Raw genomic sequence first — 24,046 nt, forward strand, 5'->3', positions numbered from 1 at the left:
ATGAATGTTTCCTTCGATATCTTGCCCCAAAATGTCTCATCCTAACTCAAATTATCCTCATTCACCAATGTTAGCCATTAAAACTTCCTGAGATTTCATACCAGCTTGAATATGCAGTCAAAAGTTCTCCTGTCTCATTATGTACAGGTGCTTTAAATCACATCAAGAAATAGTCTGCATGGTAGTTTACAACATGGGTGTGTGTTAGGGGAACACTCATGACGTCATGTGCTTAGCAATGGACAATTGCCAGAATATTCCTTAGGAGAAGGAGTTGAAGTCTTTATGGTGCTAGGAAAAGTGTGGAGACCAGTTGGCAGAGGAAAGTGCAATATTGGAGCCATCAGTGAAGGGAACCTCATGCTGGTGGTGGGGTTCTCCTCTGTGCACCAATGTCGCCAAAGACGCACTGCTCACAGGCCTGAGTAAGATATACCATGAGCTTCTATCAGAAAAATAAAATAGTCAAGAGATATAGGGGTGCACAGAAAGGTCTAAAATGAGGCTATAAACATCATTAAGTGGATAGAGCAAGGTCCCAGCACCTGTATACTGGGAAATGGCCACCACACCAAACACAAAAGCATCTATCATAGTGAAAAATGAATACTTTATAGAATGCACACACTAACATTGATTGATCACATCCATAGTTCAAATTTTGGGGGCAAAGTCATGGCCCTAACTATCTTTCTCTCAACTTATATAGCAAAAAATAAGAAAGACAGAGAAAAGAAAAAGTCAAAACAAAATCCCAAGCTTCTCATATGAGGACTGCAGGAAGTGTTATCTGGTGGTCAGTTCTGATTAGACATTTTAGATAGAACAGTGCACAGTGACCCTTGATGTGATGGGCCCTATATAAACCTTTTTGCAATATTGGAATTTTAACAAACCTCATCCAGAACGTACAGAAGAGGTAAGGATGTGATCACCATGTCCTTGCTCTCTATCAGGTTATTTTTCTGTGTCCTTGATTGTCAGGCATAGAAGAGCAAAAATCTGAAATAGCTGGTAGACATGGGAAAACGTGGCTAAAACTATAGTTGTGGTTACACACCTCAACTGTCAAAGGCTAATGCTGTCCTCACAGTCCTTGGAAGCCACTCTTGTAAGCCTATCTATTGGAAAGTGGAAGGAGGTTTATCTGAGCTCAAAGTGAACCTGGCCAGCCAGGGAGAGGGCAACATGGGATACTTGTGACCCTGTCTAAAACCAGCGCAGAAACCCACACTTCATTCAAAGCATCATCCACCAATTCTCGATTATCTACCATTCTCTCCCTACCAGTCGTTCAGTTTGGAATGGTAGAAAAAAATGGAACTGATCATTCTATTGTAAGGACCTTGATCTCTCTTTCCTTAGGTCAACATTAAGAGTATATATAACTGGATATCACCATCTGAACATCTTAGTATTATCTACTCTGTATATGTAGCATAATACTGTGCCTATGACAATCAAGCTTCCTTGAGCATTGTTGCCCCAGCAAGAAGTATGAAGTACTGAGGCCAGTCCCCAGGGATCCTTTCAAGGGTTTAAAAGAAAGCCATCAGAGATACTCCACTTTTTGTCCTTAGATTACATCAAGCTGACACAATTTGAACCCGGTGGGCTATTTAACCATGCATCTTTCTTCCAACCCCCGCCCCCATTCTGAGTTTAGTCCATGGCAGAATTCATTCCCCAGCATCGTAGATATTTCTTTGTATATTTCCACAAGAGCCAGGTTTCTTTCTCTTTTCTTAAATAGAATTAGTTGTAGTCAATCAACTGTTGCCCTATGTAAGAAATGATTAGTATATATTGTAACTTACCACACTGTATTTGTGTATACAAGTACATTATTGGAAATCCAGCATTACTGAGGAATTTGAAACCAGTGCTGTGGCCTTGCCTTTCTGTGCCTAGTCCTGGCTCACAGGCAGCAGGGGGCAGACCTTGAGTTCCTCTTCAGGGACAGAGTGATGGTGAATGGGCACTGAGCAGGCAGAGAAATACAGCTGAGGCAGCTCCTTTCAGTTATCAAACACATCATCTCCTTCCCATCTTAAGGGCTACTGCTGAGGTCTTGCTCCCATACCTACCTTAATAGCAGCAAATTTGTTACACAGCAGCCAGCTCTTTCCTATTGTTCTGTAATACGCCTCCACATCATGGATGCCAACAAACAAACTAACAAAAAACAAAAAAACCTGACATTGAACTGTGTGGTGCTGGTCACATACCCTGTTATGTTCTGTATGTTACGAGGTTTGTTAATCTTAACAAGTTCCCCCACTATGAGCTTCACATAGGACCCATTAGATTCAAGGAAAATAGGAACAATTATGTGTAAAATGACCCGAGTCAGGGCCCATAGACAGCAGCATTTCCAGCACTTGTGCTTTAGCCCATGTGGATTTTGCAATGAGCTGGGCCTAGCAATGTCCAGTACACAGTTGTGAGCTGTTGCTCTGGTTGAACTGTATTGGTGTGCATTCAATAAACTACACCTATTTAAATGAATTCAGTGTTCCTGTGGTCTGAGTCCAGACCTCTTGACACCAAATCTTCCCTTCGGCAGCACTTAGGAAAAGAAGCTAAGGTTAGGAAAGGTGACATCTTGTCATAAATTATGTGACAAGAAGGATGGAGAAATGATCCCTTGTGTTAAAAATCAAGGTGTCCTCTGTAATATTCAGGTCTATACTGGCCCTGTGCATCAGCTTCAAGGACCCATTTCTGATTTTCTTTGGGGTTCCCATGATGATGCACTCAGACATGATTGGAAACAACCAAAACGGTGGTCAGACTTGATTTATAAAATGCAGGCAACATTGCAAACTTATGTTGCAGGATATTTGATTCATATTATCAGCCCCAAGATAGAGTTACTTACTTTAAAAAAAATTACCTCCGGCAGTTCAGTTCAGCACTAGCACCAATATTTTACCCTAGAGCCTTTTTTGGTTGTTTGTTTGTTTTTTGTTTTTGTTTTTGGATGAACAAGTACTTTCTTATTTTGTGGCCCAGCCCTAGCTCTTACTTCTTTGCACAGTCACAGAGAGACCTCAAACATATACTCAGCCAAAGGCAGGGGAATGTAGAAAAGAGCCTAAGGCAATACCACATAATGACATTGAAAGTGGGTGGCCAAAAGGTGTTATAAAATTCACCTCACTTCAGTGAGTGATGACATACCAACCTGGTGGCCTACGATTCTGGAATATTAATCAGAATCCTTTCGTCATATTAGATCTTAATAGAAACAAGGAAGCAGTCCTTTCCTGAAGTATATATTCATCATACGTAAAGAAGATATTACATCCATATACAACTCAGAATAGAATTATCCCCCAAGACCGGAAAGATCTGGCAACATGAATATTAGAAGCTTCTCCTGTGTTACAGTGGTAAGCACAGAAGAAAGAGGAAGATAGGGCTGAAAACAAAAGCATCAGGCCAGAGCACTGTTTCTCAGGATGAGTTGCCAGGTGAAGGTAAATAAACCTTACTAAGTTTAATACAGTATTACATACACTGTTGTAAGTAACTGGAGCCGAGGCTATCCCCAAAGGTTTGCCTGTCTGTGAAATCTGATACCCTAACTCAGGTGTCTTCCCTGGCCTCAGTGGGAGAAGGTCCACCAGCCCTACAAAAACTTGATGTGTCTTGGTGGAGGCACACTCTGAGGGATATTCCTCTACTCTCTCAGAGGAGATGGTGTGAGGACATTGGGGAGGAACTGTGGGAGAGAAGTAACAAGAGAAAGGACAGCAATTGGGATGCAAAGTGAATTTAAGCCTGTCAGTCACTGCTCTATTGCTGTGAAGAGACACCTTAACTAAGGTAACTAATAAAAGAATCAGGGTGTGCCCATGTCTCCAGGTAGATATGTAGCAGAGGACTAGCTTATCTGGGATCACTGGGACGGGAGAACCTTGTTTCTGAGGAAGCTTCATGAACCATGATATTGGAACTTAGGCCTCTGAGGCGGGAGTGAATTGGCGGGGGGAGGAGCAATCTCATAGGGAGAGGGTGTGGGGGACAGAAGAGGGGGTCATGTAGAGGAACGCGGAGTGGGAGATAAGTTGGAAATGTAGATAAAATAATGAAAGAAAACTAAAAAACATCAGACTATGAGTATCATTCTAATTCAAGCCTCAAATAATAAAAACATAAATGTGAGAGTCGCCTGGTCCTGTTCATGTCATCCTGAATCTTAAAATCTTTTTTCCTCCAAATTCCGTGCCACATGAGGTGCACTGACCTGTCAGCTGCCTCCTTGGATGACAACTGCAGCAGCTTCCCTATGCACTTGCTTTGTAGGAGCACGAAATCTATTGAGCTCCCTTTTCCAAGTTGGAACATTAATTGAGCAGAGTCTTGCCCTGAGGACACCTTCCACATCTCTACAGCACAGAGGCAGGAGGCTTATCGTTAATAACATTCATCTCCTTAACTATGTCACCCTCCTCTTCAGCACATGACTTTGCTGTGACATTAAACTTCTTAGTGATCTTTTCCACTCTAAGCTGCACATGGTTTTCATGTGTTTGCCCTGTGTGTTGTTCCTTCTCCTGCAGTCTTGAGGAACAGTGTCCAAAAGTAACCAAACCACAGACTCAAAGCCATGTTAATACTGTATTGTGTACTATTTTCACAGAGCTGCCTGAGATGTAAATGGGACATGGAGAATTCGAACATAGTTTGAATCTTAGGCCTTTCACTGGGCAGTCCCTCATCTTCTCTAAAATTTAACCCTATTCTTCTACCATTGAGACCCACCTGCTGGTTAGCTATTTACCCCTCTGCCGTGGTCTGTTCCATATCTCTTCCTGCCCATGTCTATTCTGAATCTCCTGCTTCAGCTTGCCTCTGCCTATGTCCCTCTCTATGCCCAGAAGTTCTGCCCACATACTTCCTAAAGCAGCTCTTGGCCATCAGATCTTTATTACATCCAGTCGGCAGTGAGACAACACCTGATACATCTCTTAGCTTGTGTTGAGCTGGTGAGAAGGACAAACATCCACAAAATAGCAAAGCTGATGATGGGACATAGAAATGACAAGAGAAATCCTGCCAGCACTTAGCTCACTGCCAGTACAGAACTAACAATTGAAAGTTGACACACCTTTGTACAAAGGGAGGTCACCTCAGCATTTCCCCTTTTACTCCAAGAAATACCTTTAATTTAACATTAATAAGCTAGATAAAATAAGAAAACTTATGAGATGCATCAGGTAAGAATTACTGTCACAATATTCTGTCCATTCGTATTTTGCAAAATTGGAGAAGGTACTTCATTATCTAAATTATATTAGTCTAAAATTTTGTACCTAAATCATTTTCTATCACTTTTTAAGCTTTGTATCCCTTATCTATCATAACTTGCATTTATTAACCATAATAAGTCTTCTGAGACCAAATGTCCTTTCATTAATTCCAAACAATTTAAGCATTTATGTCTTTCATCCTTAAAATTTGACACATTTTTTGCGTACAAATTTTCTTTTTCTTTTTCTTTATTCAGCTTCCACACGAAGATTATTTTTGCTCTGATTTAGAGCAGGATGCAAGGGTGGAGTGCAGACCTGAGGGGAGGGCAGATGAATGGAGTTCAGCTGCAGGATGTGAGGTTTACAGAGAATAAATAAGAAGTTAAAAAAAAATAAGAAATAAGCACAGTGGGGATGAAGCTGTGAATGCTTGGCATGGGGAGGTTTGGCAGTGGACTGGGCATTTTAGGGGTGGGGTAGGATTGGCGTGGGTTCTGGAGTAGTAAGGATGGTGTCTGTTCTTGTCTTTTGGGGAAACTCCTCGGTCTTCTCCCATCCCTCCTCCACCTCTACCCCCACCTCCAACCGCCATAACTGCCTCCTACCACAGCAGCGGCTTCTGGGCATCGGCCTCTTTCTGCTCAAGCTCTTCTATGTGCTCGGGGGTGGTACAAGCTTTTAAAAGTCCCAGGCAGTGGGCAGATCACGCACACTCTCCTGGCATCCCCATCCTCTCTCAGGACGTATGGTGCCAGAGCGGTTATCGCAGGAGTTTTGATACTGCTGTGGACTGTCCATAGAGCCCTGCTTTCTGAGCCTCCCATGTCCACCCTGTTCCTGTCCAGGTTCCTGGCTGTCACATTTCTGCACGATGGTGAACAAGTTTGTTTTTCTGATTCTCATAACAAGAAAAGGTTAAGACTAAACTATCTAATCTTCAACCCCATCCAAGATCTGAGGAGGAGAAATGTTGCCTGAATAAAAGGAAATTCAGAGCAAACAGCTTCCAAATCTAAAGAAATGACAGAAATTGTTGGCTACCCTGGGAGTCAGTCAGCAAATATTCCTGTGTCACTGTGGCATCCACCTTCAACTCACTGGGCCAGGAGCTCTGACAACAATCCTTTGAAGCAGGTCACTTGAAGGACTATCCTATTTTTTTTTTCCAAAAACTGGGACACAGACTTCCCCATGGTCAACTTCTGCACAGTCTGGACAGCTTTCTGGCAGCAGTAGAGGTAAGTGGGTAGTATTTCATCCAATGGTACTTTAGAGCCCATCATCTTTTTCAGAATAGATTGGGGACACTACCAGGAGTTGAGGTCTCTCCCACTGTGAAAAGCCTTTAACTATTAGGACATCTGAAATGGCAGATTCTTCAGATCTCTAAAGGATTTGAGAACCACCTTTGTATGTAATGTCTATCTCAGTGGACAAATGTGGCTTTTTTTCCCAAGGGATTTACTTCCTACTTAACTTTAAAAACATACACAGGAAGTTAAATAAAGCTTATTTCTGTACCTAACTAAAGCAGTACCTAACATGACTGGAAGACTGATTATTTATAGTTGGAAAGTACTAGCTTGAATTCCTTAATTATCCACGGCAGTGTGCAGTAGTAATTTTATAAAATTAGAATTTTACACCACATTGTGAATAAGTTGCATATACTTATATCTTAAAAGTGAATTGAATCATTTATGCAAGTACAATTTTAAATTCTATCATCATTCAAAAATCCATGACATCCTAAAATATTTGAGACTTGGTATTGCTTTCTAGTATAAATAGAGATACAGTGATCTATGATTTTGTCATTTTAGTCCCTTCTCCTGATTTCCCACAACATTAGACAGAGAATTGAGGAGACAAAGAGAAAGGAAGAAAGACATTCCTGATACGAATCTGCTTTACTGTTTCCTCCCTGACCATGGCCAGTAAGAACTTGCAACCAACCCCCTAACTGACAATAATCATCTACAGCCCACGGCAGACAAATAACCACCCACCCACCCTTCCTCTTGAGAATGAGGGGGTCATGTTCCTTTAGGTTGCTTCCCAATGTGTGTGGGGTGACAACATGTTTTGGGGACCTTACAACAATTGGGATATTTTCCAAATCCTGGGAGATCTTGCAGTTTCCTATGCGTCCAGACCCTGAATGTGGCAGTATTAACTGAAGTCCTGGATACATTAACAATGAAAAATACAAACACACATTCCTACCATATGAGGAAGGTCACCGGATATCTACCCCTTGAAGTTTGCTCAAAACAATTAGTCAATTAGCTTTTTATTTATCTTCAGGTCACTTCTTAGTAAACAGGCAGAAAAGAGACAGATTGTTGGCCAAAATTATATCAATTGCTTCTAAGCCAGTCACCAATAGAGTTCCTGCCATCCTTTGAAGTCTCATAGAGAGGCTCTATTTTGCACAGACTCACAATACTTATGTCTCCCATGTGGCAAACTAAAAGAACTGTTAAGATCTCCTTAAATAATTCAACAGTTTTCCCAATCCAAAGTCTCCCACCCTCCTCCAAAAAATCAAGAGATTCCTCACAAACATCTCCACTCACTTCGGTACCAGTTTATATATCAGTCACATTTCTGTTACTGCAGAAAAATACTATGACCAAGAACAACTCAAGGAATACAGTTCTTCACATTGTGGTAACCAACCCCAACTACCAAATTATTTCATTGCTAAGTCATAAATGTAAGGTGGCTACTGTTTTGAATTGTAATGTAAATAGCATGTATAAAGTATGTCTCATATGTGGTTGTTCCCTGAAGGGCTTGCAACCCACAGGTTGAAAACTGCACTTGTGTGTGGTGGTGGGAGGGGTGGTTGTGAGTTTTTTGTTTTGTTTGTTTGTTTTCCTTTTTCTCAAAACCCAAATGCTGATAAGAACATAGGCCAATATCAGGCTCTTCAATTTTATTCCATTAGGCACTGTGTCTGCTCTCATGATATTAACATGCTTGTTTTCTTTTTTACTATTCCCCAAAATGAACGTGAAATCATTAAAGGTGATGCCTCCCGCAGTGCTTTACTGTCTTATTAGTTAGCCGTGTCTGACTGCCCTGCTCATTTGTGCTTTCATGTGACTTCTGAGATTTTTTTTTTTCATTCCCATGAAGCTCTGTATTGGGATTATAATGGGATGGATTTAAACCTGTAGATGACTCTGGTAGGATACAATATAATAATATAAATCATACTGATACATGAAAATGAGAGGCCTCTTCATTTTCTGGTTTCTTCAGTTTTTTTTATTTTTCCTAATGATTTCATTTTAACAAGTCTTTACTTCCTTAGATATTACAAGATTTTTATTCTGAATGGGTTTGTTTTCTTGGCTTCTTTCGTCATATTTATTGTTGGTATACAGGAGTTCTATTGATTTTACTGTGATTTTAGTGAATGTGTCCATGAGCCATAGGAGTTTGCTAGTGGTTTCGTAGTGGTCTTTATATATGGATCATATCGCCGGCAAATGAGAATACTCTGACTGCTTTCTTTCATATTGACATGCCTTTCCATCTCTCTATTGTCATATTGTTTGGATAAGACTTCACATACTAGTTGAATTAGATGAAAAGAATGAACATCTGTGACTTATTCCTGATTTTAGTGGAAATCCACTATGATTTCCTCCAGTTAGGATGCTGTTGGCCTTGCATATCGCCTTTATAATGTTAAGGTATGTCTTCTCCATATCCCAGATTCTCCAGGACTTTTGCATTAATCACTGTGGGATTTTGCCAAAGAGATTGTCTGCCTCTACTGCAGTGATCGTGTGTTTCCTGTTCTTGGTTTTCTGTGGTGCATTGTTTATTCATTTGTATTTGTTGAAACATTCTTGCACCTCTGCAGTCAAGCCAGCTTGATCACAGTACCTGACACTTTTGGTAAATGTCTGAATTTTATTTTCCAGGATATTATTGAGAAATTTTTCACTTAACTGTTCCTTCCAATCTTAGTTTCTTTTCTATGCTGTGAAGAGACACCATGAGCAAGGGAACTTGTAGAAGAAAGAGTTTATTTCAGCTTACAGTTTCAAGGATCATGAGTCTATGAATATTATGCTGGGGTACACGGCAGCAGGTAGGACACCATGTTTCTAGAGAACTGGCTGAGAGCTTACATCATATGTGCAAGTCAGAGACAGAGAAAGTTAGTGTTAACTATAGATGGTGTTGAATTTGGGAACCTCAAAGCCCAATCCCATACACTCCTCCAACAAATCCATATCTTATAATTCTTCCCGAATATTTCCACTAACCAGCAACAAACATTCATATATGTGAGTTTATGGGGGCCATTATCATTCAAATCACCATATTCCACTCCCAATTCCCCATAGGTTCTTAAACATATCATAATAAAAATACATTAGCTCAGCTTCCAAAACCCCTGTAGTCTTTCAGTCTCTACACAGTTTATCCACAGTGCTTTTCGACCCTCCAGGAAGTCCCTTAATTATTCCCCTATGAAATCAAAAGGCAAATTGCATACATTCAATGTGTAATGCCAAAAATATGTTATCATTGCAAAGGGAAATTGGGAATGTGGTGAGCCAGTTCAAGGCATTAACCCAACAGGGCACAGTCCACATTCTCTACTTCTGATGCATGACAAAGGGATTAGATGGGTCCACTGCTCTGGCTTTGCTGACTGCAACATAATTCCTAAAACTATGTTGTATCGCATAGATCTGTGGTGGTTGTGTTTTCATTGTCACTCATTTCTAGGAATTTTAATTTTTCCTTATGTGCTTCTCCCTTGGCCCTTTCAGTAGTGTGTTGTTTGTGTTGCTGACCTTCCACGAGAGTGTGTACTGACTGCACTTTCTATTGTGTGATACCAGTTTGATTCCTTTGTGCTCAGATAGAATGCATGACACTACTTCAGCTTTCTTATCTTTCCTGAGGGCTGTTCTGTGTCCTAATCCGTGGTCAATTTTGGAGACAGATCCACAGGCTGATAGAAAATATATGTATAGTTCAGTGTAGTTTGTTAGGTCCATTTGACTGATGATGTCACTGAATTCTGCTCCTCCTCTTTTGTTTATTTGCATGTGATCTGCCAAGTGGTCAGAATAGACTATTAAAAACAATCACAACCACTATTATAGCTAATGGGTAATTTCAGATCTATCTGATAATTATATATTTAAATTTGTGACTGCTGTGTTTAATATGTATATATTTAGAATTGTAGTATCTTTTGTAATTGCAAAGTATGAAATGAATGTCCTTACATCTTCTGGACAGGATTGGTTTGAAATCTATTCTGTCAGCTGGATAGAGAAACTGCATAGAATTGCTATAGGGACCTGTGTCTTAGGTCTGTTTCCCTAGTATATCCTCTACATCTCTCATGATGGTGATCCTCTTTCTGGCTAAATGTATGTCTGTTTACTGGGGAATTGAGTTAAGTGACGTGCAAATATTATTTAAACCTATGTATTTAATTTTGTTAATTTTTGTGGGTTTTATTGGCTTCTTTTGATTGACTGTTCTAGTTTTGTTAAATTATTTCCTGTTTCCTCTGGTATTTTATCCTTCTCTTCAAACTAAAGTATTCCTTTTAGGATCCTCTATAGAGCTCCTTACTGGTTATACATATTTTGTAAATTTATTCATCATATGCCTTGATCAGCACAGTAGCTGGGCAGCTGCCTGCCCTCCATGGTATCAGATCTACTTTCCAAACAATAACGCTCAACTCTTACTGACTGTGTAGCATCTTGGCTGCTCTTTGTTGCACTTGGACAGCCCTCAGGACCAGGCTCTCCTCTCCCTTAACCATGGCTGCTGTCCTCTTCCTCTCTCCTCTCCATCACACATGTTCTTCCTTTATTCTCTGGCAGCTTCTTCCTCCTTCTTCCCTCCTCATGATCCTCTCTAGCAAAGCCCTCAAAGCTCACCTCCCCCATCTCTCTACTGTGCAGCTGTTGGCTGTTGGCTTCTTTATAATCACAGTTAACTGGGAGCAGGGTCAGTTTTTGGAGGTTAACCAGTCTTGAGTTCTACATATTAGCATTAAAATACAAGCAGAATTAGGCCAATCCACTACAAGGATTTCTTTTGTTTTGTTTTGGTGTAAGTTTTCTTTTACCTTTTCACTTTTTATTTTATTTTTGGCTATTTTTTTATTAATTGGTTATTTTATTTATTTACATTTCAACTGTTGTCCTGCTTTCCACACTCCCCTCATCATATCTTACATCCCATTTCTGCTCAGCTTTGCCTATATGACAGTGTTCCCCCACCTACACATATCCATTCCCACCTCACAACTCCAGCATCTACTTTTGGTGGGCAACAGGCCTCAGCGTTGTCAATGGCCTCCCGCCACGTGGGTGCCACTTAAATCAGTCCTCTTCTACACAGTTACCTAGAACCATAGACCCTGTATATACTTTGGCTGGCAGTTTATTCCCTAGGAGCTGGGGGATTGGTGACAGAGGGTCTGGTTAGATATTAAAGACCAATAGTTGCTGCTTTCTCTTCTTTTTCTGGTTATGGGTGAAATGGTGATTGTGTGCTTCATTTTTTGAAATTATTGAGAGATGATTCATTTCTTGGTTTTTCTTGGGTATAGTTTAGCTCATTGTCTTGGAGTTTCCCTACTACAATCCTCTGTTGTGCTTTCTTAGAGAAAAATATTGTTTAAATTTGGTTTTGTCTGGGGCTGAGGATTTAGCTCAGTGGTAGAGCGCTTACCTAGGAAGCGCAAGGCCCTGGGTTCGGTCCCCAGCTCCGAAAAAAAGAACCAAAAAAAAAAAAATTTGGTTTTGTCATGAAATATTTTGGTTTCTCCATTTATGGTGATTGAGAATTATGCTGGGTATAGGATCCTTGGTCCGCATTACATCTGCCCAAGATTTTCTGGCTTTTGGAGTCTCTGTTGAGAAGTCTGGTGTAATTCAGATAGGTCTGAACTTATTTGTTACTGGTTATTTATACCTTACCCCTTCTAATGATCTTTCTTTGATCTGTGCATTCAGTGTTTTAATTATTATGTTAATGGAGGAATTGTTTCTGGTATGATTAAATTGGCATTCTGTAGGCTGTTGTACCTTCATGGCCTTTTCTTCCTTTACCTTATGGATGTTTTCTGCTATGATTTACTGAATATGCTTACTGGACCTGTGAACTGGAAATCTAAATTCTCTTCTATTCTATTATCCTTAGGTTTGGACTTTTAATTCTGTCCTGAAATTCATGGATGTTTTGTATTCAATAAACCATACATGATTATCTGAGATGGGTATTTTGTGATTTGTGGGGTGATCTCCTTGATCCCAACTCTTACAATTAGGTCCACGTTTTATAATGAAACAAGGTCAAGAATGGTGACCTCTTGCCATAAACTATATGAAAAAGGCAGGTGAATTAATGTGTGTCAAGTATCAGTAGATTCCTGGGTGGTTTTTGCTCCGGGTTGGCCATATGCAACAGTTTCAAAAGCCCAAGTTTGATGTTCCTTGGGATTCCCAAGATGATGCACTCAGACCTGACAGACAACACCCAGAATCCTCGTCAAAGAAATTGATTTATAAAATCGAGGGAACGTTACTAAGTCATGTTACAAAATATTTGATCACACTGTGATCTCCAAGAATGTATTATTTACTGAAAAACTAGTGTGTGGTATAGCAGGGCCATGGCACAGACATTTAAAGCAAGAGTTGTTTATTCATGTAAACATGGACTTAATTACGGTATGGCTCACCTACCACACACATTTATGGCAAAGGTAAAAAGTGCACGTACGTCCAGCAGATCAAGACACAACGTGAAAGGAAATCTAGATAACTAAACCAATGGAAAGTTTTTGAGTTAAAGGATTTTTAAGAAAGTGTTCAGAGGGAACAGGACTGCTCTTCTTCTGGGAGGTCAGTGAATCAGGAAAGACAGTTGGGAGCTTTACTTGACTTCAGCATCTGACTCCTGAAACTTCATTGGTAAACTTAATGTCTGGAATTTTGGATTGTAAAACAACAGGTTGGCCCTGCAGCTTTGGGCAAGGCCCATGGACAAAGAGATCGCACCTGATGGGAACAATCTTAAAAGCCATCTGATTCTGGTAAGTCACCTGAGAAGTCCTCAAGGAGAGAGGAATGAATGGGTAGCACCATAATAGAAGGCTTTAGGATCTCGGATAGTGCTACTCTAGATGCCTGGAATATAGAAGCAGAAAATGTAAAGCTAAATGACTTCGCAGGAATTAGCTCATTTCTGATTATGATTTTTTCATATTGGTATTTTATATTTATTCTTTTTTTAAAATTTAAATCAAGAGCCTTAGGTTGTAATGCGAGGCGGTCTTAGAATCAGAAAATGCTTAGAACACTTGTATGGCGCCCCACAACTAACACTATCTGGCTAGAAATTCTACTTTTAATTTCGTCATCATCGACAGCTTCCATTTAACCAGCAGGGTCCATGCCAGGCAGACACTGAGCAGGTTGTATGTTCTGTTAATCTCCACAACAACCCAATTCAGCAGAAACACCCCCATTTTACAGGTGAAGAAACCACAGCTCAAAGCAAATGAGTGTCAGGGTCCCCTCATTCTCACTGGCTGTCACTCAGACCCACATCCTTCTCTGTAAAGGGAAGCCATGGGCCTGATGTGGGCTGTGCAAGCTGACTCTGCTGAGATGATCAATGCTATTCTTGACCCTGGGAGAATTTAAGACAAGGTGACCCACAGACTCCTGGGATAGATTCTGCCTCTGGGTTCTAGGGTGGGACACAGTATCCCTTGTCGTGGGTCTCTACTCAGCTGAGGAGTCTGCTCCCATGTGTCAGCTTCTATGACAGTGGTTCAAAACACTCCTAATGATGCAACCCTTTAATACAGCTCTTCATGCTGTGATGATCCCCTCCATAAAATTATTTCACTGCTACTTCATAAATAATATTGCTACTCTTATGTGTCATAATGTACAAGGTATCTGATATGCAATCTCTGTGAAGCAGTTGTCACCCACAGGTGGAGAAATATTGCTCTATAAACTTTTTTTTTTTAATGAAAGGCTTTCACCTCAGAAGTACCTGGAGCAGTTGTAAGAGCCCTGAAATACTGACAAGTTTTGGCAGGCCCAAGACTGCTTGCCATAATGACAACAGAGATTCCTGGCTAAAGGCACAATCTGAAATCACTGTCCCCAGGTCATTTCTTGCCTAAGTTTTCCCTCATTACAATGTCTGTCTGCTTGGACATGTCTGTCCAGGAAGCCAGTCCATGTAGTCTCTGATACAGACAGAATGCTAAAGGCAAGAATGCTTTCCCTCTGTTGGCCCACAGTCATTTCTATAGAAGTAAGTTCAAATCCCCTGTGGATAAATGTGTGTCTCTCACATGGTGTGTGAGACTCGAAATGTCAACCGTTTGAGTTGACAAAAAACAAATTTCACTTCAGATTTACAGCTGACTAAAAATTATTTTTGGGAGAATGCAGAGGGTGGCCAGGCCTGCAGAGTCAGATCCCCTCCCTGCCTGGGATGATCCCACCCTCAGTAGACTTCAGCTTCACCTATAAGTTCTAAACAGAAAAATCTGACCTTAAGATTCTGAAGTCCACAATATGCAAACCCCTAAACTTGGTAAACGGCCTATATGGGGGTTTTCTCCAGTTTAAACTATTCTGGCTTCTTTTCTCTCTTGTGCTGCAATCTGTTCTCTCAGGTCTGTTGGTCCTGGAAGGACCTGGGTTCAAGTCAAGGCCTCCTGGGTGGGGAGGAAGATGTTCTGTTGTGTGAATGAGTATGGATTAAGAATGTAGCCCCACCAACAGATTGGGAAAAGATCTTTACCAATTCTACAACCGATAGAGGGCTTATATCCAAAATATACAAAGAACTCAAGAAGTTAGACCGCAGGGAGTCAAATAACCCTATTAAAAAATGGAGTTCAGAGGCAAACAAAGAATTCACAGCTGAGGAATGCCAAATGGCTGAGAAACACCGAAAGAAATGTTCAACTTCTTTAGTCATAAGGGAAATGCAAATCAAAACAACCCTGAGATTTCACCTCACAGCTGTGAGAATGGCTAAGATCAAAAACTCAGGTGACAGCAAATGCTGGCCAGGATGTGGAGAAAGAGGAACACTCCTCCATTGTTGGTGGAAGGCAGACTGGTACAACCATTCTGGAAATCAGTTGGAGGTTTCTCAGAAAATTGGACATTGAACTACCTGAGGACCGAGCTATACCTCTCTTGGGCATATACCCAAAAGATGCCCCAACATATAAAAAAGACACGTGCTCCACTATGTTCATAGCAGCCTTATTTATAATAGCCAGAAGCTGGAAAGAACCCAACAGAGGAATGGATACAGAAAATGTGGTACATCTACACAATGGAATATTACTCGGCTATCAAAAACAATGATTTTATGAAATTCATAGGCAAAATGGATGGAACTGGAAAATATCATCCAGAGTGAGGTAACGCAATCACAGAAAAACACACATGGTATGCACTCATTGATAAGTGGATATTAGCCCAAATGCTTGAATTACCCTAGATGCACAGAACACATGAAAATCAAGAAGGATGACCAAAAAGTGAATGCTTCACTCCTTCTTTAAAAGAGGAACAAGAATACCCTTGGGAGGGAATAGAGAGGCAAATATTAAAACAGAGGCAGAAGGAACACCCATTCAGAGCCTGCCCCACATGTGGCCCATACATATACAGCCACCCAATTAGATAAGATGGATGAAGCAAAGAAGTGCAGGCCTACAGGAGCCGGATGTAGATCGCTCCTGAGAGACACAGCCAGAATGCGGCAAATACATAGGCGAATGCCATCATTAAACCACTGAACTGAGAACCGGACCCCCATTGAAGGAATCAGAGAAAGAACTGGAAGAGCTTGAAGGGGCTCGAGACCCCATATGTACAACAATGACAAGCAACCAGAGATTCCAGGGACTAAGCCACTACCTAAAGACTGTACATGGACTGACCCTGGACTCTGACCTCATAGGTAGCAATGAATATCCTAGTAAGGGCACAGTGGAAGGGGAAGCCCTTGGTCCTGCCAAGACTGAACCCCCAGTGAACGTGATTGTTGGGGGGAGGGTGGTAATGGAGGGAGGATGGGGAGGGGAACAGCCATATAGAAGAGGGGGGTTAGGAGGATGTTGGCCCGGTAACTGGGAAAGAGAATACAATCAAAATGTAAATAAGAAATACTCAAGTTAATAAAGAAAAAAAAAATGTAGCCCCACTCTGACTGGCCAACTAAGCTCCAGAAAATCTTCCCCAATCACAAAACTGGGCCATGTGGGAGCCTACACTGTTTAAAGGGGAGAGCTGAGTGCTTTCTCCTGGAAGAAATACTTGGGGGTTGACTGTCACTTGTGAACCTTCTGTGTTAAGTCACTTCTCAGAAGGGAAGCTTTCCTCTAACTCTTCCATGGGACCCACCCAGCACTGGGGCCTGAGGATCCTATGGTGTTGCAGCTCTGAGCTGGGAGGGGTAGCTCTCACCCTGGCATGGAGAAGCCTGTTTTCACAGCTGATCTAGATCTGAGGAACAGGGGCTTTTAAAGAAGCATGTGAGAGTATCTCCTGCAGGAGAGCCCAGTCTGCAGGGAAAGTCACACAGGACAGCGAAAAGTGACTTCGCAACAAACACAGGGAATGGGAACCAGGGAGGGCACTGGATGGATGGTCGGAGAGTTTGAGAAAGCCTGCATCTCCCTGAAAGTCTTCCCACAACCATAAGTCCCACCACTGTCCCCTTCTCACAGGGGAGGCTCAGCAAAGCCTGCCACCTGCTGGGATCCCTGCAAACTAAAACCAGAGTGGAGAACTGAGGAAAGCACTTTGGTGGAGGGGGAGACACAAGTCTCCAGGGCCAGGTCAGCCTTCTGTCCCTTTGGTTCTCCTCACTTCACAGAGGTGCCTATTGAAAGGTGAGGCAAGCCGGGATCTCAACAGTCTTTGGCCAAAGAAGTGAGAGCCCACAGGGCAGAGCAAGGCAAAGCAGAGCCAGGCAGAGCAAAGTGAAGCCCTGCCAGTCAGCAAATAGGCCTTGCGCATGTGGGACTGGTGGCAGCAGTGCTTGCCCTTGCTCTCCTGGTGGTGCAGAACACCTGCCTGGATGTGGGGAAACTCACAGTGGCTTGTCCTCCAGCTGCAACTGCCAGTGCTTGGGGAGGGGGAAGTTGAAGATGCTCCCATGATCCTCCGATTTCCGGCCCACTTTGTCCACGGTTGTCCATGTTCAAGGCTGTGGTCAGCCCCGCCAGAAGCCCGGAGGACAGGGAGAGCAAGCACAAATGGCCAGCAACCACCATGGGCATCTGCGGTGGGACCCAGGCCAAGTAGCCACAGAGGCGCACCAGGCAGCCAGGCACCAGCCCCAAGCCTGTGCATACTGAGGCCAATGACACTCCACTAGTCCCTCCCACCATGCACATCCCACCCCTGGCAGGCAAGATCTCTCTGTCCAGGGCTTCCCCCAGACCTCCAACTACCAACAGCTCAATGAGCCCTTACTTAATTCTTGTTAACCATAATGGCTTGTCATAAAAGGTCATTGGGAAAGTCAATGATGAGATGAAAGCCTTAAAAGAAATCTAGAGAGACTTACGGAAATGAAGAAGAATGCTCTCTTCCCAGTAGGAGCCTGGCAGTCCCAAGCTCAGGGCACCTCATGTCCAGTCTTGAACCCAGCATGCATTGTTGTGGAGAACCTGCCTGCTTAAGGACCTGGCTTCCCACTCATTCTCCTGAGATGATGACTTTAATTCTTTTAATTTTTACTGGTTATTTTCTTCATTTCCATTTCATGTGTTATCCCCTTTTCCAGTTTCCTTTCTCCACGAAGCAGAGTCCAGCTCACAAGCCGGAGCAGCTGCAGCCATAGTGCACCATGGGGGATCCTGGGGCAGACTGTTTCATCACCAAGATCCTGTGGACCCACAGGGGCTGCATGACCTTAAAGGAACTGCAGAGTAGGATCAGGCTCCAGAGGCAGAGCTCTAGGAGCTGCTGGGCAAGACTGCTTATTCCTATTGGAGACTGGAGATCAGGCAGGGATCACGCTGTAGGTGGCGGCTACTACTGAAGCCTGTGGCTTCAATCTCAAGTGCATCCAGGGACCATGCTACAGATTGCCCAAGCCTCTGCAAGCTCAAACTTCTGGGACAGAGTCATTATGCAAAATCCCAGAGAAACCTCTGCAAATATCCACACCAAGTTTTTAGGAACAGAGCTTCCAGGTCCTGAAGAATCATGAGCTTTCTGGGCTTAACCAAGAGGAGCCGGCCTTCTTCCTGGTACAGGGGGATGCTTTTCTCCTGCAAAAGTTACTACAAAGGAGACAGCCACAAACAGATCTGCTTGAAGCCACAGCCATGCAAGAGAGTCCAAGTCTGTGAGCACTTCACCCAGGCCAACTGCCGTTACCTCAACTGTCTCAGGTCTCATAACCTGATGGACAGGAAGGTGCTGACCTCCACGTGACTGAGCACGGGCTGAGTTCTGATGGGGTCCAGAACATCCAGGACATCTGCAACAACAAACACATTAGGAGGAGACCCACTGGCATGAGAGCTCCCCATGAACATCATAGCAGCAGGGCACACAGAGACAGAAGCAAAAGCAGAGACTGATTCCTTCCAAACAGTCTAGGATTTCTCTCCCATGTCTCATTTTGGCATCTGGTTCACCTTGTCCAGATGTCACCAGCTGTAAGGATTCCCTGGAGGACGTGTCTACAGCTGTCACTCAGGAGGTCAAGAACCTGGGGACCCAGGACTCTGCACAGCTTTCCTTGGTCTCATCTAAGGCTGCTGGTGTCTGAGGACCCAGTCACATTAGAGCAAGCCAGGGGTTTTCTGAGAATGGAGATCTGGATGCTTCTTTTCTAGAAATCCTACTGATTCTTTGTAAGCTCCTGCCTCCTCTGCTGGCTTTCTTCTTGCTGCAGCAAAAAGAGATGAGTCCATGTCCATGAGAACAGGCATGCCTTCTGGACACCGCATGGAGGTCAAGGGAAAGAATGAGGCTCCAGACATCGATTACATCCCATTTTAAATGGTTCTATTGATGGGGTGACAATGGAAGAAGCAACAGACTCAGGAATTCTAGGTAAAAGGAGAAACTCAGGGAAGGAGTTTGGCAATGTTCCTTCTCTTTCAATTCAGTGGAATAATTGAAGCACTATTGTTATTGGGTCTTCATTAAAAGTCTGGTAGAAAGGATGCATTAAAGCCATGTGGCCCTGATTATTATTATTTTTAATTTTTGGAGTGGCAGCCTTTAATGACTGTATCTATTTTCTTATGGGAATTATTCATTACCTTCCCAGATCTGTATTTAACTTGGTATTTGTTATCTGTTAGAAAAATCACCAGTATCAAATAGATTTTTCACTTTTCTGTAGTAAAGGCCTCTGAAGTAAGCCCTAATGATTGTTGAATTCACTCAGTGTCCTTTGTTATATCCCCCTTTTCATTTCTGATTTGGGACTTTAGATATAGGCTCTGTGGTTTGTCTGTCTTGTGGATCTTCTCAAAAAAAAAAAAAAAAAAAAAGCCAGCTCTTGCTTTCCTTGGCTCTTTGTATCATTCTCTTTGTTTGTAAGTGATTGATTTTAGTTCTGAGTTTATTTCCTGCCATCAAATCCTACCAGACTCTCTATGGGATGAGGCTTTGCCTCACCTTGGTAACAGCAGCATGTGATACATGAAGCTTTTGCTGCTCTCTGTAGTGGGGATGACGTCACAATTTCACTGAAAACCATGCACAGCCTCGTTTTAGACTGTATTAAAGTAGCCCACGATTTCAGTGCTCCCTGCAAGGTGCCATGAGACAGTAGTAACATGAGTCTGCCTGCACCTCGACAGTTTTCACTAGGGACTTCTGAGTGATTTTATGAAAATTTATAGTGAGTTCATGGATGAACATGCACAAACACAAACGCACACACACACTTTACTGACATGGTGCACATTCTTTCCACACAAAGAAGAAAGTGAGTATTAATGAAAACACACCAATAAAGGAATGGATGGACGGGGTTGTGGGGAAGCTGGGGCTTAGAGTTATTTAAAGGCCCTGTGCAGGCTCTCCTTCTGTTGGAGGCTAAACTTCAAGTGCAATGGGGTTCTTTATTTTCTTTCTGTATAGCACACAGAGGTAGGGTGGAAACTAGGTTTTGAGCATATTTGGCAAGTACTAGAACACTGAATTAATTCCTAGGGCTGGAACCCTATTAATGTTCTACAGAATTACAGGGCAGGCTGGATGAAGACTCTCAGCTGACAATGTGGACATCTCAAGACAGGCACTGGACAATGGCTGACTGACTTGTATGAAGACTGGAAATGTTTTGCTATCTCAGAGGAAAAGAAGGCCCCTCCGACTACACTGTACTCTAAGGACAGTTTATTCAGGTAAGGGATGACATGAACTATTGTCTCATGTCACAGATGTCAGCACAAAATATCCTAGGTATTGAATGCCAATGGTAACATTAACAGAGCAAATCACACAGTGTTGTGAAGATATAGAATATGACTATATGTAGCAAGAACCAGGCCCCTTCTAGTTTCTAAGATCATACCTGAGAACCTCAAATATAGTAATAATGTGATAATGTGGTATAAGTCTAGTTACAACTAGTTTCTATTGTGACACAGATGACTCCTTTTGTGTCATGTTCAGCTTATAATGAATGACTAGACCTAAGCATGAGAATAACCAAATACTACATTGCTTCTCTAGCTGCTGAGCTTTTAAAAGCCCTGGTGTGACAGCAAGCTTTTGTGGACATCTGGATTATTCCTTCTGTACTTTAACTCTCTAAGTCAACCCCACTCTGAGTAAGTCAGTTCCATTCCATAAGTTGGAAATCAGTCAACTGGAAAAAAAATACTTTCTCAATACAAACACAGATTGGCCATGGAAAAAGGGTAGCTTGAACTGTCCCACCTAGGTCCTGGGCTTGCACAGGCCTGCTCTCCAAAAGAAACGTGTGTTCACAGCTGCAGGCTGCATTCACTATGGATGCTCTTGAGGTTCCTCCCTAAACTGCTTAGATTAAGATAATTTTGTTGCCATCTATCAAAAGAATTCATTATGCCAAACTGGCCTTTCTTCTGAACCTTCTGTTCTGTGGGCAGGGCAAAATCTCCAGCAACCCTCACAGCAATGTGGGCTGCCAATCTGGGACTCAGAATTATACCAGTGCAAACCAAGAACAGGGCAACTGGAAGAGACCTCATTGGGTTGTAGGAACCTTCTGTTCTGAGTCACTTCTCAGAAGGGGCACTTTGCTCTAACTCCTCCATGAGACCCAACCAGTACTGGGGCTGGAGGATCCTTAGGTGTGGCAGCTCTGAGCTGGGAGGGGGAGCTGGCACACTGACATGAAGAAGCCTGTTTTCACAGCTGATCTGGATCTGAGGAACAGGTGCTTTTAAAGAAGCATGTGAGAGTACCTCCTGCAGGAGAGCTCACTCTGCAGGGAAAGTCACACAGGACAGGGAAAAGTGGCTTCCCCACTTCCACAGGTCCTGTGACCCCAGGGAGGGCACCAGATGGTCCAAGAGTTTGAGAAAAGCCTGCATTTGCCTGAAAGACTTCCCTCAACCATAAGTCCCACCACTGTCCCAGACTCACACCTGAGGATCAGCAAAGCCTGCCACCTGCTGGGGTCCCCACAAACTGAACCCAGAATGGAGAACTGCGGGAAAGCACTTTGGGGGAGGGGGGAGACACAAGTCTCTGGGGCCAGGCCTGGGGTCTGTCCCTTAGGCTCTCCTCACCTCCGTTAGCCTCCTAGTGCAGAGCGCTGCAAGCCGGGATCTCAAAAGTCTTGGGCTGAAAAAGTGGGAGAAGGTAGCAGCAGTGGCGGTGGGGTCAACAGGGGAGTCGAAGACGGAATGGTAGCAACGCAAGCAGCGACGGCGAGGGCGGAGGCGGGGGGGGGCGAAGGAGAGGACGGGTGTGGGGGGGTCGGGGCGGGGGCAGGGTAGGGGCGAGGACAGGCTGGGGGCGGGGGTTGGGACGGGTCTGAGTCGAGGGCGGTGGTGGGACTGGGAGGGGGGATGGGTCGGAGGCGATGTCGAGTGCGGGTGTGAGGCGGGGGCGTGGGCGGGGGCAAGCAGAGCAAAACCCAGCCCTGTCAGCTGGCAGATACCCTCTGGGGCGGGACAGACTCGCCCTTCAGCTCTATTGATGGGGTGACAATGGAAGAAGCAACAGACTCAGGAATTCTAGGTAAAAAGAGAAACTCAGAGAAGGGGTTTGACAATGTTCCTTCTCTTTCAAATCAGAGGAATAATTGAAGCACTATTGTTATTAGGTCGTCATTAAACGTCTGGTAGAAAGGCTGCATTAAAGCCTAGTGGCCCTCATATATATTTTTTAATTTTTGTAGTGGCATCGTTTAAATCTATTTTCTTATGAGAATAATCTTATGAGTTAAATCCCACATTTGGATTTAACTTGGTATTTGTTATCTGTGTAGAAAAATTACCAATATCAAATAGATTTTTCACTTTTCTATAGTGAAGGACTCTGAAGAAGCCCTAATGATTGTTGAATTCACTCACATGTCTATTGCTTCATCCCCCTTTTCATTTCTGATTTGATAATTTAGGTATTGACACTGTGGTGTGTACTTAGTTTCAGAAAGGGGTTGTTTCTCTTATGGATCTCCTCAAAAAACAGCTCTTGCTTCCTATGACTCTTTGTATTATCCTCTTCGTTTGTAATTGAATGATTTTAGTACTAAGTTTATTTCCTGCCATCAAATCATACCAGACTCTCTGTAGGATAAGGCTTTGCCTCATCTTGGTAACAGCGGCATGTGATAAATGAAGCTTTTGCTGCTCTCTCGTGGTGATGACGTCACAATCTCTGTGTAAACCATCCACAGCCTGTTTTTAGGCTGTATTATAGTAGACCACCATTTCAGTGTTACCTGCCAGGTGCCGTGGGACACTAGTAACACACGTCTGCATGCACCTCGACAGTTTTCATTACAGTCTTCTAAGTCATTTTATGAAAATTGATAGTGAGTTCATGGATGAACATACACAAACATCTGCACAGAAACACAAACAAACACAAACTCTCTCTCTCTCTCTCACTCTCTCTCTCTCTCTCTCTCACACACACACACACACACACACACACACACACACACTTTACTGACATGGTACACGTTCTTTGCACACCAAAAATAAAGTGAGCAGTAATGAAAATACACCAATAATGGAGTCAATGGAGGGAGTTATGCAGAAGCTGGGACTTAGAGTTACTTAAAGGCCCTATGCAGGCTCTCCTTTTGTTGGAGGAGAAATTTCAAGTGCAATGTGGTTCTTTATTTTCTTTCTCTAAAGCACACAGGCTATGGTGGAATGTAGGGCTTTGACCATGTTTGGAAAGTACAATCACACTGAATTAAATCCTAGGGCTGGAACCCTATTACTCTTCTACAAAATTACAGACCAGGCTGGATGAATACTCCCAGGAGACAATGTGGACATCTCAAGACAGGCACTGGACAATGGCTGAAGACTTGTCTGAAGACTGGAAATATTTTGAAAATTCAGAGAGAAAAAAAAGGCCCCTCTGACTACACCGTACTCTAAGGACAGTTTATGCAGGTTAGGATGACATGAACTATTGTCTCATGTCACAAATGTCAGCACAAAGTATCCAAGGTATTGTATGCCAATGGTAGCATCAACAGAACAAAGCACACAGTGTCATGAAGACATAAATTATGAG

The 24,046-nt window shown here is 42.8% G+C and overlaps 1 protein-coding gene and 1 pseudogene across 1 annotated transcript in view; both read left to right on the forward strand.

Annotated features, from left to right (window-relative positions):
• The first annotated feature begins 5,864 nt into the window (after window positions 1–5,864).
• Window positions 5,865–24,046, forward strand: part of LOC134483596 (disks large homolog 5-like) — a 41,208-nt gene continuing 23,026 nt past the window's right edge. The window contains exons 1-2 of the mRNA XM_087601481.1: window positions 5,865–6,499; window positions 20,534–20,700. The gene's annotated coding sequence lies outside the window, so the exon portion shown is untranslated. The remainder of the gene's footprint in view (window positions 6,500–20,533; window positions 20,701–24,046) is intronic.
• Window positions 18,174–19,461, forward strand: LOC147997884 (zinc finger CCCH-type antiviral protein 1 pseudogene; annotated as a pseudogene).

The sequence above is a fragment of the Rattus norvegicus genome, unplaced genomic scaffold (genome assembly GCF_021556685.1).
Source record: "Rattus norvegicus strain SHRSP/BbbUtx unplaced genomic scaffold, alternate assembly SHRSP_T2T haplotype2-0000026, whole genome shotgun sequence".
In the NCBI taxonomy this organism is placed as follows: domain Eukaryota; kingdom Metazoa; phylum Chordata; class Mammalia; order Rodentia; family Muridae; genus Rattus; species Rattus norvegicus.